General features: G+C 36.0%; 1 protein-coding gene and 1 non-coding gene across 5 annotated transcripts in view; both read right to left on the bottom strand.

Annotated features, from left to right (window-relative positions):
- Rbp6 (RNA-binding protein 6) overlaps positions 1–17,765 on the bottom strand; it is a 371,923-nt gene that overhangs the window by 340,438 nt on the left and 13,720 nt on the right. The window lies entirely within an intron of this gene.
- TRNAV-UAC (transfer RNA valine (anticodon UAC)) lies at positions 10,695–10,767 on the bottom strand. The gene has a single exon. It is a non-coding gene; the product is annotated as a tRNA-Val (tRNA).

Raw genomic sequence — 17,765 nt, 5'->3', positions numbered from 1 at the left:
GCGAATAATGCGGATGGTCCAACTTTGCGATGTGTTTTTAGCCGAAAAAGAACGAATGGTTAGTGCATCCTGTGCTAAAGCACTGTCATGGTGAAGGAGCCAATTACTCAGCTAAAGTTCGGGGCGCTTTTTACGAATAGCATTGCGTAACCTTGTCAGCACGTCTAAATAACAATGTTGATTTACTGCCTGCCCTTGCGATGGAAAAAACAAACAAGCATGGTTTTGATTTGTGATAGTAACATTCGCGTTTTTTTGGTCCTGGCGAATCTTTTGTTTTCCATTGCATGCTCTGACCTTTTGTTGCTGGCTCGTACTAGAACCACCAAGTTCTATCTCCAGTAATTACTCTATCAAAAACGTCCAAATGGGAAGAAAGATCAGAGGAAATGTCAAGTCTCCACTACTTTTGCTCGTCAGTCAAAATTCTCGGAATTATCTTCACAGACACTTTTCTCACTTCTAAATCTTCAGTCAAAATCTTTTTTATTGTTTCCCTGTCTAAACTTAACTCCTCTTCAATAATCCACGTTCTCAACTGTCTATCAGATCTCAATAATTAATGTATCTTTTCCACATTTTCACACGTTCGATAAATTTTCGGACGCCCAGAGTTTCCATCATCTTTCATGTTTCCCCGTCCTTCTTTGAATCTTTTATGCCATTCAAATACTGCAGACTTCTTCATAGCATACTCGCCATACGCTATCCTCAGCACTTCTAAAGTTTCAGTTGCACTTTTACCTAATTTAACACAGAATTTGTTGTTAGCGCGTTGTTGAAACATTTTTGTGCCCGACAGGAAAAACGACCTTGTTCAACTGACAGGTGACAACTATAGTTTGACAAGTGACAAGTTAATTTTGTTTTCATTAATCAGAGTAATAAGAGAAACATACGAGGTCATGGCAAGAGCGATAGTTCGACGTAAATTACTTTATATAGCGGACAGCAATGCTTTTCCGAGGAATTTTATTATCAGACTTCGTATTTATTAAGTTTTTTTACGCAACAATTGTTAGAAATTTTCTTGTTTGATTAAAAATCTTCATAACACCAGTACTGAGTTAAATTATTATGTTAACATAACTTCTTTCCGATTGCTCCAGGAATGAAGAGGAATTAGAGGCACACGGCATAAGCGGCTGCCGAAATACTTCACAGATTTCCAGTTTCATTTCCCAGAATCTCTTAGGAAATATCACTAGTACTTGTTGCCGGATCATCTACATGTGAATTTTGAAATCCAATCTGCCACAACAGGAACTATTTTGTTTACAAATAAGTCTTTCACGAGCGCAACTTGAGGTGAATTTATTCCGACACGGTCCAACGAGAATCTGGTACTGTTTAACTAGGCAAAACCGTGAACGATTTCGGCTTTTGTAATGTAAATGCAATGGCTTAACGACACTTAAACTATATTCTAATTTTATTGCATACTAACTTCCTATGCATAGAATTGAATTATATGGCGAAACACAAACATGACTTCCAGTGCTCGTGCTTCTAGTGCGGAACAGAAAGGCGTTGAAAAGAACAGATATCCAAGGTTTGAAGGTTCATAATTTCTCTTTTTATTAGACAAGTTTCACCAAATACAAAAATAATCACAAAATTGATGATACAGAATGATTGAACGTGACATGAATGATGATTCATTTGGAACGAGTTCAATGAGCATGTATCATTTTGATTAAGTGTTTTTATACCTAACTTTAATTCCAATATTTCTTCATTAACTCTGCTATTAAACTGCTATTTAACAATTCAGATATTTTTAGACATCCAGTGATCCTAGACATGCATCTGCTAAAATGTCGAAAATAAAATCTTGCCAAGGGGGTTCTGGAATGTCAATAAGAGCGAACCAATTTATTTACTATATAGTTATTGAATATGAAACTACAAAAAAGTTTCTGATCCACTTAGTACCAATTTTAGGGCGCACAGGTCAAAGTCTTAACGACTTTAACAAGAGAATAGTATCTCTGGAAACGTTGAATTAAAAATGAAGTATTGGCCACTTTTGTGGTTTCCATGAAAATGATCCTCCAGCACTTTTATGAATTGGAACTACCCTTACCATTTTTACACCATCCGGAAATATTCTCTCTTCAATACATTAGCTTTGTCTGTGGTATGCTTAAAATATTCTTTCGATCAATCATAATGACCGACGCAGCACTTATTTTTTAAATTATTAATGATACGCCGAATTTCTCTATACAGGGCGTCCCAACTAAAATTTGCTCTCCATGAAATCTCTGATTTCGTCCAAATGTGGGAAAATGCTAAAATATGTGAATTTTAACTTAAGGTGGGACCAAATTTTATCATGGTTTCGAAGTAATGTCTGTATCCCTCTAGTGACCAGAACCACCTTTTCAAAAACTTTAAGTGGCAAGAGAGGCAGAGTGACACGTCCTTTTGGAACTGCTTCCAGTTTCTATGCAACCATTTTTTTTTAAGTTTGAGCGATTGATTTTTCAGAACACTGCATAGATAATTATGAAAGGAAACGAAAGTGGTTATGAAAAAACAATTACATTTAACAAATATATTGTTTAAAATGTCCATCACCAACTTCCATACAATAGTACAAGCGATTTTGAAAAGTTTCTCTAACGTTTTACAACATTTCTGGCGTGATCAATTGGCACTCCGCGATTATTCATTCTCGAAGTATTTGTAGAGATGCAGGTGGTGTAGCATAAACTTTGGACTTTAAATGGCTCCAGAAAAAGAAATCTAGAGGGGTTAAAAATTGCAAACATTAGTGCAGATAAGATAACATTCCTTGGTCCCTTTCTACCAAGAAAAATTGTTTACAATTTGAACGAGTGTATCGGATTGATAATGTTGAAAATTTCAATAATCTACAATTTCGTTATTATAAAAAACCAATTGTTCAATTAAACAAAAAACATGGTTGCATAGAGAATAAAAGCAACTTCAAAATGATGTCACTCGGCCCTTCTTGCCACTTAAAATTTTTGAAGGGGTAGCTCTGGGCGCTAGAGGGATGGAGATATTATTTCGAAACCAAAATAAAATTTGATCCCCCCTCAAGTTAAAATCGACATATTTTAGTATTTTCCCCACATTTAGACGAAATCGGAGATTTCATGAGATGCAAATTTTAGTTGGAACACCCTGTATTGTACTTTTTTAAAACGGAATTATGGAACATTTAAAGTAGCCTTACCTTAATGTTCGTCGGAGGAAGTTTATTCAGCAATTTTACGACTTTATCAGCAATCTCGACAAAAAAGTCATTTAGGCCGTTAGAGTTCAGTGAACTGCAGCACGGTCTTTTTTAGGACGATTGTCATTTAAAATATCTCAGTAAACTTTAGAGTTTCTTCCGTGAAGCAAAATGAAACTTTTATTTTCCTCCTAGGCTCCTTTAAGAAAAGCACTTTCGATACATTCCCTTAGTTGAATTATTAATTTACTGAATTTGTCACTTGAATGAATTGATTCAGTGTTAATAAAATCAAAGTCGATCCCTAATTTCATACTTTGCCTGGAAATATTTGACGCAAGTTAATTGAACTTAAACGAATGTCCCATGAAGTATTGTCTAGTAGAACGCAAATGTTGCTCTGAAACTTTTTTCCAAGCAGTCTTACTGTATGTCTCATGTTGCATGTAGCATCTCTAGTGTGCCCCAAGGCTAATGCAAATTTAAGATGATCTACTGACTACACTTCGCTTGGGCAGTCTTGTAAGACAACTAGCTCGATCGTGAGAGGTAGCCAAAAAAATCGGTAAAATAACATATTCCCTTTGTCATTAGGTTAATGTCCAGACATAAAGGGTCGACAGAGGTAAAGATGATGCGATAGTAACATTTCGAATCGCAATGGACGTTTCATCATCGTATACAGATCATTGGTCTACTAGCAGCCAAAGGCAAATGTTGAAAGAAGCAATTTTAGTGCCCGGTAATTCTTCTTTCAGATAGCCGCTGTACCTCCAGTTCTTCATCATGGACATTCCTGCAACTACTAGGATTGACAAAGGAGCAAGACAAAAATAATTTTGAGGCTGTCAACTGCTTTTAACGGATCTTTGATTATTCACAGGTGTGGTTGGTCGCAGCGCAGCCTAAGAATGGTGAAAGCTCATGTTGCAAATTTCCTGAAACACTCCCATTACAATACTAAATGGTAATAATTCGGATGCTTTGCACGTATATTCTTAACCATGTCATACAAACCATCATCGATGAGCAACGAAGGCAAAGAAATACCAACTGCCTCAATATCCAAGTTTCCCAAATAATTTCCTCCCGACTTTCCACTTACTCCCACCGTTTTCGCTGTATCGAAGCGCCCCGTAACCGCAACTTAAAACTTGGGAAACTTTTAAGCACGCAGTTAGTAAGTTTGGATCGCCTTCAGAGAAACAGTTAGCTATTGTTTGCGTTTAAGTTTTACGTTAACGACGGCTTTCCACGTTAAGAAACATCATTTATCACGCGTTAGGATTTATTAAGCTCTACGAGTGGCAAAAACCCTCACTCGCTCCGTCACCGAAGTTTCACTTTTTTTACTTTTTAATGCCGGAACGGTTTTTAGTGCACGCATATCGACTGATAATGGAGGAATTGGTCAATGGTCATCGACAGCTGCCGATTAGTTCCATGTTGTTTGCAAAGAGAAGCCGAGCGTGGCTCGAACAATAACCGCAAACTTAACCATCTGTTTCTGTCATAAGTTCTTCATTCACACGCCTTTTGTTTCTGATTTGTTACAGCTCATCAATATCGTGTTGTACTGAGGAAAATTTCCAAACAAGAACTGGGTCATAGGGTTCCCGCTAACTTGTATCTAAATAAATATTAATTTAATCCCGCACATCCATAACAGTGGATTGAAATTCTATTTGGAGTTTAAATTACAAGGAAATGTATCTTTTTTGGTCATTTTAGACTGCAATTTAAGAAGTGAGAGATCCTCAAGTGCAGAGACGAGCACGTTGTGTTGACGGTCAGATACCTCTCTCTCTGATATCCTCTCCAACCACGGCTTAACCCAAAACATCATAATTTGAATTTCCTTCCATTCACAATGCAATAATATCTCAGAAGTAGGAAGAATTAACATAATCATGTGACCTTATGGGTAACAGCAGACTCTGAATCGAGGTATCATGAGTCGGATCTTGGGATTTGATCTCTCCACGTCATTCCATCTAGACACGTGTTTTGTCCGCCGGAATTTTTCTTTCTCACTGCTGTACCTGCTGTGTAGGGTAGCTCTGAGTCAACTGCTAGAACCACCTTTTCATATTTTAGAATCGCTTGGAAGTTTTTTAAGTCATCTGTCTCAGAGGCCACATAATGCTCTCGAAATTTGCTACCAGCAATTTAAGTCTTACTACAGTGTTATACAAGAACCTGAATTGCATCCACTTCTGAAGCTTAAGTTTGTGATACAGTTACTTGCAAATTGCGCATACCTGAGTCAAAATTTCTCGGTAAGGGTCTCGGTCTTTAATACCTGGAACTTTCCTGTAACTCGTATTTCGTCTACATTCAGTCCTCCAAAGACTCCCGCTAATTTTTCTGGCAATGCCTAAGTCGTTCGTAAACTGCAAAGTCGCTCTTTTCATTTCCCTCCTTAGTAATATCTATAAAGGAGCAACGTGCTTTACTCAAGCAGGTACACTTTCTGAGCTGGTTCTTAGAAAATTGCCATGAAGCTTAACAAGTAAGTCCAAAATGCCTCCCAAATCAGTTCCCTAAGGTGCTGGTTTCAAAGTTATTTTCCCACAAGTTACTTTATCAGGATCGCAATTAGTTTTCATGCGCTATTTTTGCTAGAACTGAGTCAGTCTTAATCACCTGCCTTGAATAGGATGAACCGAACGCTACTTCCATTGTGGATTTAAAAATTTACATTTTAATAGGTTACACCAGAATGTCAATTTGGTTGTTCTTTACATTGGTGTGGTAGGTACTGTGGAAATGATGATTTTGTTCCCTCCTTTTTTTGCAACGGAACCAATCGATCCGCAAGGGTTTGGCCTTCCCACCTTGCTAATACTGCGTGCTATTGCCTTATGCAGACTTTAAATAATGCTTTTGAAGAAAGTTTTCCAGATAAGCCTGTGGCAAGTCACAATTTTAACGAAGCGAAATGTAAATAAAATAATCCAGAAGTTCGAGATTGTAAACGTCGCTTGAGCATTCGGTATATTTTTAAGAAAAAAGATGCTCACTCTACGGAATTTTCCAATAATAAAAAAAAATATAATGAATCGCTTAAAGGAGTAAAACAAGATGTTTGCAATAATAAAATTAGGTCATCTGACAATAAAACAAAACTGCCTGGGGAATCGCGAATTAATCAGTGGAAAACGATAAAAAGAATGGCATGAAAATAAAGGGAGAGCCAATAAAAATTGCAAATCAGTTTAATGATGTTGTTACAAATGCGACTCAATTGCTACTGAATAAACAACTCTTTATGCCGTTCGTTACAGACCTTCAAGACTCCAGAAATATGTTCTCTTGACCCTGGTTGATGTGTCCAAGACGTTTCAGATTGTGAACAAAATGAAAAATAAAAACACTGGTAAAGTTGGCAATGATATTGTGTTTGGTGTATGTGATTAACAATTCATTGAAATGGGGTGTATTTCCCACGCAGCTTCAAATAGCAGTTGTGAGACCTATATTCAAGTCCCTTGTCAGTTTTTTGTAAGATATTTGTATGTGTTGTTGTTAATCGCATTTGCAAGTCGTTAGACTCCTCTAGCGGACTCCTAGCGACATATTCCCTCTCGAGTTACCGCCGGGAATGTAATATTGATTTGTCGAAGGGTAGTTAGAGTGACTGGGGATGAGGAGGGATAAATGAGGATTGGTTAATAGATCATGTTGGTTCCCCCTCGATGTTACAGAAATTAGTTCCAGGAATTTTTGATATCTTTTTTGTTCCCCAGATATATCCATTGTCCGTTTTCAAATTGTCACCCTAAAAGAAAATAAAAAAAGTTTGTGTCCTATACGTAAAATAGCCCCCCTTTCACATACAATTACCAAAAACCATTAAAAAGATTTAACACTGACGTCATATCTGAAATAATGGTGACATCACAGGTAATATTATCCAACCAAAATATGTGGAATTTTTTACTAAAGTCGAGGCGTCTAGGCATTTTTATGATTTTAATTCCAGACCGAGACTATCAACTTATTCCATTCTTCATGCATACATTGTATATTATTTGGTATGGTGCATAGCTACCGTGGTTCGACCGGTATGCCGTACGCTAGCAAAAAAGGGTGTAAAGGTATTTGGATGTTTGGAGGCCATCGCATCGTTATCATTCATCCCACGACTCCTACCTTTATGTGCATATTTTCGTACCGACATCCACTTTTAGATGATTCAGTCCAATGGTAGCGCGACGACAAATAAGATATTCGTAATCCGGGACTATTAATGCGCTTCATCGGGTGATCTTTTGTGTTAAGGCCTAGTGAGTTACGTCACTAGTGTAGCTGACATTTATTGACTGACAATGAATGTCGCGTATCTGTCATTTAATGGATTAGAATTTGAAAGATTCCTGGAAAATCTTCGACATCTGGTATATCTTAATATTGGACACACTATATATTATTTCATTTCGTGTATCGTTACCAAATTTAATGATTGTCTTATCAAAGTATCACTAAAGTATTTCTCATTTTCTGACACGCCATTCGAAGAGGGATTTGCCAGATTTACTTTTTTTGTGTCGTGTCAAGTATCACTTCGTTTACCGAATGAACTTCTCATGCCACAAATACCTAAAAATTTTAAAATTCAGATACAGTGTGTCCAAGATAAGCGCGCCCAGCATGGATATGAAATGAAATTATCATTTACTTGACTAACCTTTCAGATCTCCGATGAATAGAAATATTTAAATTCAAGCATACATACATATGAATATACAGTGTACACATAAAATATGAAATAAATTCATTTTCTCGGTCTGGAATTAAAATAATAAAAATACTTGGGCATGTCCACTTTAGTTTAAAATTCTCTATACATATATTGATTGGATAATATTGGATGTGACGTCATCATTATTCCAGATATGACGTCAGTGTTAATTTTTTTAATGGTAACCCCTATGTTTGATAATTTTGTGTGAATTTTTTAACATACAAGACATAATCTTTTTTACCATATATATTATACAGAGAGAAAATTAGGGAAAATGCATATACATATGTATGTAAATGGATTTATTCATATCTGACCGCCCGACAGCAGATGGTTTCAATTGGAGTGGGCGCAAATGGGGTTTTTCTAGCAAAAATGGTTATCAAGTCATCGTTAAATCATTGGCAATGCAAACACGACAGAGAAGTTTTCTGATCGCAGATGAAACCAACCTGTGATCAAAAAAAAAATATATATATGTTACTGAGTGTTCTTGGTGCGGTAAAAATAAGAAAAAAGAATCTAATTGTTAACAAACCCTGCTGATTTCATTCACAGCAATGGATACTGCGTATCTATGGAACTTAACTTACCATTAATAAAGAATAATTTGTGGTTGGCGACGTCGGGCAACTTTTTGAGACTTTATATTGATATTTTTGTCATGGAATGTGCATATTTAGCAATGAGCATGTTGCCAGAAAGTTAAATTTTGTTTGTTATTCGATAAGGGTTTTGTAAAGATATCTAAAGTTAGATAATAGAAAAATGGTATGTCATGCCAGCTTTGAAAGTCACGTTATGGAATAGTTCTTTATGGAAAATTCAAAGACATCAATAAATTATATGTTTGTCAGACGAGGGTTGTACAAACAATGTTAAGCATGCGCATTACACATTCATGAAGAGCTAAGTTTGCTGAACTGAATAAGGACTATTTCCAGAAGGACTTGCACCAATATGGGTATGTAGAAGTTTGAACTATTTATTTCCAAAATGTAGATTATACGAATTAAGAGCGACTTAATAGCGAATGTAACGATATGAAATTTATTTTTAAAAATCAATGTTTCAGTTGTTGTTAAAAATTGAACCATACTAACGATTTCAGGGAGTATTACAATGGCCTTAAAGGTTTTAACGAGTAGTAGTGTATAGGTAAATGATGTCTGATTTAGTCTTTGCGTTCCTTTGTCAAGTACTCATGTACTAAGTTCTTACTAGATGAAAGTAGGTACGTACTTTCAAAAGAAAACGCTTTTTGTCGACTTTATTTTACTTAATTTTTACACATAATTGCGAATTAGAGGTCCTTATTTATTATTGTTACTATTTTCGATCTGTTTCTTATTGTCAGTTTTAATCAGAAAAATACTTCGCTTTAAGCCACATTTTTACGTTCATTATTAATCTTCCATGTCTTTTTGATGAAGGCGTTGTGAATTTGCATTCGATAGTGGCAGTTGGCACCGATCCAGTTCGAGATTCTGCGGGAATGTTCTACTCGTAGATTGTAGGATGCTCGCTATGACATTACGCAAAGGTGTTTCCAAATAGATGAAACACTCCTCCATGTTCTTATTTTTAAAACCTACTACTGCCCGATTTGCAATGAAGTTCGAGTACAGGTCGTTTGGAAGAAATGTTCCTACATCAGCTTCAGACTGACGTCCACGAACATTTTGTTAAGTAATGCGGAAAAGACTAAATTTCGACTTCCCTTCGCCTCTATATTGAAAATTCATACATCAGAAGCTGCGTCTAATTGAATTGTCATAGATCTTCCAACAATGAGTTTCAGAAATTCCGTAAATATGTTGCCAGAACACCGAGATTTTAAGGAAGATGGGGTTAGGAAACATTTATTAATATCCCAATAAACTTTTGGGCAAGTTTATCCCGATAGTACCTCCTAATTCTATCTCCATATTCCCTCACTAACCTATGCAGCATTATCCCACAAACTGACTTGTTTGCGGATGCCCCGAAGTTCATCATTAAACCAGCAAACAAACTTATCACTACTTCCAACTGAGGTCCTCCTAGGGAAAGCAATTTCAATACATTCTCTTGGCTCAATTACTAATTTACTAAATTTGTCATATGAATCAATTGGTTCAGTGTTCATAAAAGCAAAGTCAATCCCTTGCGAAGTTTCATGAAACTGTTGTTTTCCACTCTTAGTGTTAAGTTACTTCTAAAAACATGGCTTTACGGTCAGGTTAGCTAGGGTGCAGTGTTTGGAATTCGATACTGTCCTCAAAGTTAGGTTGTCTAAACAGTTTTTCCCTCTCATCAGGGAGTTCATAACAATCCGAAAGGCAAAATGAATCATCAGATCGTTCATTAGCGATCGATAAGGGAGCATTACAAAGCGATATGCTATGGAAAGCAAAAAGTAGCAACAAAGACACTAGCCATAGATGTTTGAAAATAGAGAATAAGTACAAAACGAAGAAAAACTTTGCATAGGTTTTTGTTACTTTTTGGTTCAGCTTAGGCTGAAACTTTGAGCTCTGCCAGCTTCACCCAATCTGAAAAAGTAAATCAATCTTCACTACGTGAACGAGCTTCATTCTGAATGCGTCTCTCATGTTGTATAATGGCGCGCCGCGGCTCAACGGTACATAATAAATAAGTTTTTGAACTTGTTGAACCATCGATAACCTGTGACTAGTTTTATATCGCTATTTATTGACGATAAGTAAAAATGTCTAAGACAAAAAAAGAAAAAAATTATGGTTCCGCCCGGGATCGAACCGGGGACCTTCTGCGTGTAAAGCAGACGTGATAACCGCTACACTACGGAACCAAGTGCTGGTTAGTTTTATTTCGACCTACTGCTTGAACGCGCAAAAAATCACTGGCTTCGATTTCGTTTTATGAATGAAATACAACGCTCAAGTTAAGAGCAAAACAAACCGGTTTCGCGACTTTTACTTACTTAATCAAATGACGCAATTATTTATTATGTCCGCCGATGGAATAACACTCGTTATTTATTTCCTCGCAAACTGACCCCGACGACGACGTAGCTCCGTAATGAAAAGTACCACTGTCAGCCGAACAATCCTGAAACTGTAGTTACCGATAATGTATTCAGCTGGTGGCAAACGCAGTATGAATGGGATTTGTTATTTGAATAGTGCTATAGATGGAAAAGTATCAAACATAAGTAAACTTCCAATTTGGAAGCTAACATGAACTATCTGGTGGCTCATCGAGATTTTCCGTCGAGATTTTCCGGCCCACCGCGAGCCGCAAAAATCAATAGAGATGCCACCCGCGTTCCTTTATAGTCCTGCGGGGACGGCAGCCGGCGGCATCTATGACCGCCAATCGCACGAAAATCCCGCTACAGAGATTTCCATATATGCCTCGATTGATGACGCACTGATTTTTATAGCGAAAATAGCTGCAAAGCACTTCACACATCCGAGGTATTTTAATCCATCCAACTTAAATTGAATCAACACATTAAATCTGCTGCACTAAGCGAAGCGTAATGAACGAAACGAAAATAACGCAAGTATGTACATAATAAGATACACTTGAAAATGGCTGGAAAAAGAAGTGTGGGAGAATCGCAATTGATGAAATAGTACTTCAAAGTGGCCAACAAAATAGAAAATTTGGAAAAATTGTATTTTCTCAAATAGACTTTATTCGGTAAGTGCTGAATTTTGGAGTGAATAAGTATTAAACTTCAACATTTCAGTAATATTGTTATATAGATGCTCTTAAATGATCAGTAAAATATGTTCTGTACGTTTATGGAGAATTGTTCATTTTTTCTTTTATTCTTTTTGGGATTAAAGTCTCACACACAAGAATCGGCTGTAAGAGCGGTGGAATAGCCTCAGTTAAAATTAATATAATTCACTATGATCTTTATCAGAACCTAGGAAAAATGAATCGAAAGACGAAAATTAACAGTTAACTAAAATTGACGTAAAGTGAATATCTAAATATGTAAAACACTTTCTACTTAATCGCTGGAGAATGAGAGTTTTTGACGACCTAATCATTTCAAAAAGTCGATTTCAAGTAAGTGATTGGTGACCGATCATTGATTTAACATGCATTAAAAAAACCTTTTTTTATCTAGGTTCTTAATTTACGAACTTTTTAGTTAAACTGTAATATATTTTGTTGTTACTAGCATACTTTCATATTCAAGTTGTTCCGCCTATAAGTCCTTTGTTTCTTTGAAAATTACAATCTCGCTAATACCTACATATTTCCAACAAATCTCCTCCTTAAGCTAGTTCTTTGCACCTTTTTCTGTCTCGCAATCAAACGATCTTTTTCAATGACGATGACTCGAGCTTGTTCAAACATACGCTCGGTCTTATCTGCATCTCTTAATCCACATGTCAGCGAACGTAATGCGATATTCGAGCGTTCTGTTATTTACCGCACTGTGCATTAACATACAGAGTTACTTTAATTCGGTATTTCAGTCTTTATCATCCCGCAACGGTTTTAACTAGTAAACATGATCCACATGTCGGTAGCTTGTTAAAAACTTGCTTTGTAGGCTGACTCGTGCTTTTCAGAGTCAAACTGATGCGATAATGTCGTGCAATGAATCTGGCTAGTTTTTTTTCTTTGTAAGAAGTAAATAAATGGCGTTGTGAAAACGGCTTGTAGTCTTATGAGGTATTAAAATTCTAAAAAGAGTTACTTCATTCTTGGGCCACCTGGTTTTGTCGCCGATGCAAAAATCCACTAATTGACATTCAAAAAGAGTATATGCCGAATACCCAATTCCTATGTACCTATATATTATTCAACATTTCAAAATCCATTGTGTAAGGGCAACAATGGTACACACGAAGGATTGTTGTAATATAACTTGTCTAACTAAGTTGCACATTTCAGCTAAAGGGCCTTAGGTGGCTTAAGTTAACTGCTGAATAACATATGCCCTTGAAAATCATACTAAATTCATGTTTTTTTATTAATGAAATCATCCATTTGTGACCTGAGGCCTATTCAGATGGCCAACAATAATGGACTCGGTTTGATTCCTGAGAAGAGCAGACGATAAGTAGGAATATAATTTGGAAGATATAAATAATGTAAAAGCATAGAGAAAATAAAAGCAGGACGAGTAGTTTGCTTGTCGAATATGATGAAAAAAAAATGGCGGTCAAGTATTTTGGAGCAGAGAAGAGGACGAAGTACCTCCATGTCGGTAGGTAGCCAGAATACTATGTGACTAAGAAATATCCCTAGTACTTTTACTCCATTGAAAAACCGTCACAAAATTGTAAGCAATAATAATAATAAATAGTTTTATCCTGCTAGTATAAACATAGAACGAAGTGACGTGAAAGGCTAGCCAAATACAACCTATTTTTGTTGCGTACCAACAGGCTGATAGTACTCCTTTCAGTTTTATAGGTTTCTAATGGCACCAAGTTAAGTGATGTTATGCATTGATATTAAGCTCCTTTCTGATACACAGTTAATCTATACACCGGGTATTTATAATTTAAAGTTTTGGTCTAGTATAGACTTTGAGGTGCTTGCCTCTTAAATACATGTCTATTTTTAAAGATCAGTATGCACTCATGAATATATTGCAGTTGACGTCATAATCCTAACTTTCTTAAATTTTCCACTGCAACATTCTTTGAATTCTAGCTTTAACACAATTCTTATCGCCTTCTTCTTACAAATAAACACTTTTAGTACATACCCACTACTGCCAGGCATAATAATCCCATATCTAATGATGCTTTCGAAATTTGTATAATATGTAATTTTCCTGACATCAAACTAAATATATTTGCAATTTGTTCTCATTGTGTAACATATTGCGTTTAGCCTACTTCCTCCTTACTCTACATAATACTCCCATGACATATAACTATCGCTTATCATTGCTAAAATTGTTTTCCTTCTATTAGAGCTTTTACTGCTTGTAGTTATACAAGGTGTAACATATCATCATGAAGATACGAGGACAGCCCCAGAAATACCCGATCTAACAATTATACAAAAAAAATTTTGGAAAATATTACATTATTTCTTAACATCATTTCTTTTGAGATTGACACACTTTTCCTAGATATTTCATGACTTTTATACCATGTTTATAGAAAGAAGCTTCGAATGTTTCAAAATAGGCATCAACCTTGAACTCCACTTTTTCATTGTTAGCAAATCTTTTTCCACCGAGGCATTTTTTCAACTTTTGAACTAGAAAATAATCTGAGTGGACTAAATCTGGTGAATAGGAGGGGTGAGGAAAAAGTTTGAAACCAAGTTCATTGATTTTGGCTATCGCGATAACGGAAGTGTGGACTAGTGTGTTGTCTTGATAAAACAAAACTTTCTTTTTCATCAAATGCGGTCGCTTTTTCCTAATTTCTTCGCTCAAACGCTGCAATAAATTTGTATAATACTCTCCGTGTATTGTTTTTCTTTTAGGGAGATAGTTAATAAAAATCATCCCACGTACATCTCAAAAAACTGACGGCATCATGTTTCCTGCAGATGGAACGGTTTTCGCCTTCTTTGGAGCCGATTATCCCCTTTGATTCCATTGTTTTGACTGCTCTTTCGTCTCAAGTGTGAAATGATGGACCCTTGTTTCATCACTCCTTTGAAACATCCTCACGACATCGTCTTTGTTCAATTGTGGGTAATCGCGGCACTCATCTTGCACACAGCTTTCTCATATCCAATTGTTTGGTCAAAATGCGATGTACAGTACTTTTTGAAATACGTATCTTAACTGCTAACTCGCGTAATTTCGGCCAATGGTCTTTCAGTACACTTTTGTGGATTTTCACCATAATTTCTGTAGTGGTCATCTCATTGAGTGGCTCGACTTTCATGAAATAATCCTTTTGTTGGCTTGAAAATGCCAATTTTTCACATTGAATAGAATCTGGTACTGAAACGGTCGGAAACTACTTAAAGTGTGAATGCGCCTTGAAAAGTAGCGGACATTACTTCAACTGTTTTAAAAAATGTATATATTCTATTAGTATCAATTCGTCCCACATCCTCAATTTAATGTATTTACTTGATGTAAACTAAGATCTATCTTCTTTCCATATTTCAAAGTCTGGAAATTAGCCATGTGGCATGAAAAAATGAGATCCAAAGGGGTTCTACTCGAGGTAGTGAATGGACTTGGCCGCATATGGGGTCGGGCAGCTTTAGTATCGGCTGTGGAATTTGGTTGAAAATCTCTGGAATTTCCGAATTAGCGAGTAGGGTAAGGGCTAAGGGGAGTTGGTTGGAGTTTAGGAAGCGGGAAATTGTGGACCTATAAGACTCAAGGCACCCTCTTTGAAAAGCTGCTCTTGCGTTTTTATTAAACGCAAGAGCAGCTTTGGCAGAGAAAAGTTGGCAAAGGAACATGCTAAATTCATTGCAAAAATCAGATTAGGAAGGTACTTTCATCCCGATTACTTATATCGATTCAGATCATCAGTATTTATGTGGGCGTCTCTAAAAACGCATATTCATGGCTAACGCATAAGCCTAAGTTTTAGCTGGGGTACGATTGGTAGTAATTTCTTTTATTGACTTTTATCAACACTCACAAGTTTTGTAATTCTAAAATTAAAAAGTGAAAGAGCATGCAGAAGAACAGATCCTATTTTGCTCATGAACTGGCATTCACGGCAGGCTTTCGGACTGTGGATTAACAACCCTTACGCCCTGATAACGTTATTACGGAGTAAGGCGTAATAGGTTTAAACACTTATGCCTACTGTAAGAATTTTATTGTAGATTTCTAACGCAGTTTGAACGTCGTTATTGAACATTTCGAAACGTAAATAATAATCGGACTGAAGGTCAATTTCGATTTGAAAAAACTTGTGAAGCTGCACTTATTAATTACCTAAGCCCCACCCGTTCGCATTTCCATGACAATTGCACAAATAATTAAAAGTAGACGCACTCGACATTTTCCATCCATAGAGAGCAAACTGCATTTCCAACCATCACCCACATACGTATTAACGCGTGATTTGTTGGTATTAACGTTGCAACAATGAAACCGTTTTATGTTGGTTTGTGCTTCGGAGTAATTTATTTAGCATTTCCTTTCGTACATACGTGGGATCAAACGCAATAACATGCAACCCGCCGCTGATGGCTTCTTTTGTGTTTTAATTGGAAATAAATCATATTCCTAACTGTCAAGTATGCACCACAATAACTAGAGTAAATCACGCTCGTGTGTGATTGATCTAAGGCGAAGCCGTCATGGTAACTCCATCAAGACAGATCAAGGAGTACCATGCTCCTACGTGCATTGGTCGCTCGGTTGGTTTCCTGGCTCTTTATATGGTGGGCTTAGCGTAAAATTAGAGCTGCTTGGTTGATATAAAAAAAGAGTTCCAAGGCTGTCAGCTTATAATTTATCCCATTAATAAAAACCTCCTTCACAAGATTATACTGCGCGGCTCTCAATTTGCCCCCCCTCCCTGGTAACTTAATAACAATTTTTTTTTTTTTTAATCAAAAGCAGCATTAAATAGGGCAAAACTACCATCTTTTGACTTTTGTTTATTTTTTTAAATGTTACGTCACCAATAGCGCAAAATGACGAATTTTTAAAAATTGGAACATGAGTCAAGTAACACCTCAGATTAAAGGTATTTTAAAACTACATTCAGTGGTGTAATGTGATTTAAAATCGATTGATTAATTTTTGCAAAAAAGAACTATAAATAGAAAAAAATGAATGTAAAAAATGTAATACAAATTTAGTTTCATAGAACATAAACAAAAAAAACTTGGTTGATGACAGGAAATTAATCAAATTAAATGTTTGAAAAGAACATCATTTTGCTCCTAACAGGAATATAACCTGTCAACAAATTCTTACTTTACACTAAGAAGATTTGTCGAATTTTTACAAACTTCTGTAATTCGACATTTTTACTGCACTAAAGAACTAAGTTACAATGATCAGGCTTAGAACTCCTCACAGAAAATTATGAAGAAGAATGGTGTTTCAATGGTTAGGGGCGGTTTTATCTTATGGTCCTAGTGGGCTTCGCCTGTTCATCGCGCAAGGCGACCCTGCACAGGATAATACAACGGGATAAGATAGAATGATATTCAAATGTCCAGAGTCTAATACAGATGGTCCCATGACGATACAAATGACTATATAACTCCCGGCGTTTTATAAAAATAATCGAAAACTGATTTGTATTTCATTTTTACAATATTTATTTTTTTCTACTTCTAACTTTTTTCTCAAAAACTAATAGATCGATTTTAAATTGCATTACACTATTAAAGGTAGTTTTGAAATGCCCTTAACTTGAAATACCACTTGACCCATGTTTTAATTTTTAAAAATCGGCTATTTTGCCCTAATGGGAACGTAAGCAACATTTAAAAAAATAAACAAACGTCACAAAAATATTTTTGCCCTATTTAATGTTGTTTTTGAATTTTTTTTAAATTCAAAATTTGTTAAAAAATTTAAAGGACGGGGCCAATTTAGAGCCAGAAGGTACACGAGACAAGCAATTCATTCTATGGATATTATAAATTTTTTAATTGCGTAATAAATCAACTTATGTAGAATATGTTCCTGTAGTACAATAAACATGAACAGAAACAGTACAATTAGTTACTGCTTATTACCATAGCTATAGTGCAAATCTTAAAACCGCAGAGTTTCTTGATATTTAGGTATGTAGGTTCCAAATTTGCCAATTTATCTCTGAAAACCTGTTTTCTCGAGGTGCAAATATAATCAAGTCCAAATAACTTGACCCAGAGAACGATTTTCGTGGAAACACTGCAGCATCAGTGGAA

Source organism: Euwallacea similis, chromosome 7 (genome assembly GCF_039881205.1).
Source record: "Euwallacea similis isolate ESF13 chromosome 7, ESF131.1, whole genome shotgun sequence".
NCBI classification, from domain to species: domain Eukaryota; kingdom Metazoa; phylum Arthropoda; class Insecta; order Coleoptera; family Curculionidae; genus Euwallacea; species Euwallacea similis.
This window is presented reverse-complemented; position numbering and strand designations above follow the sequence as displayed.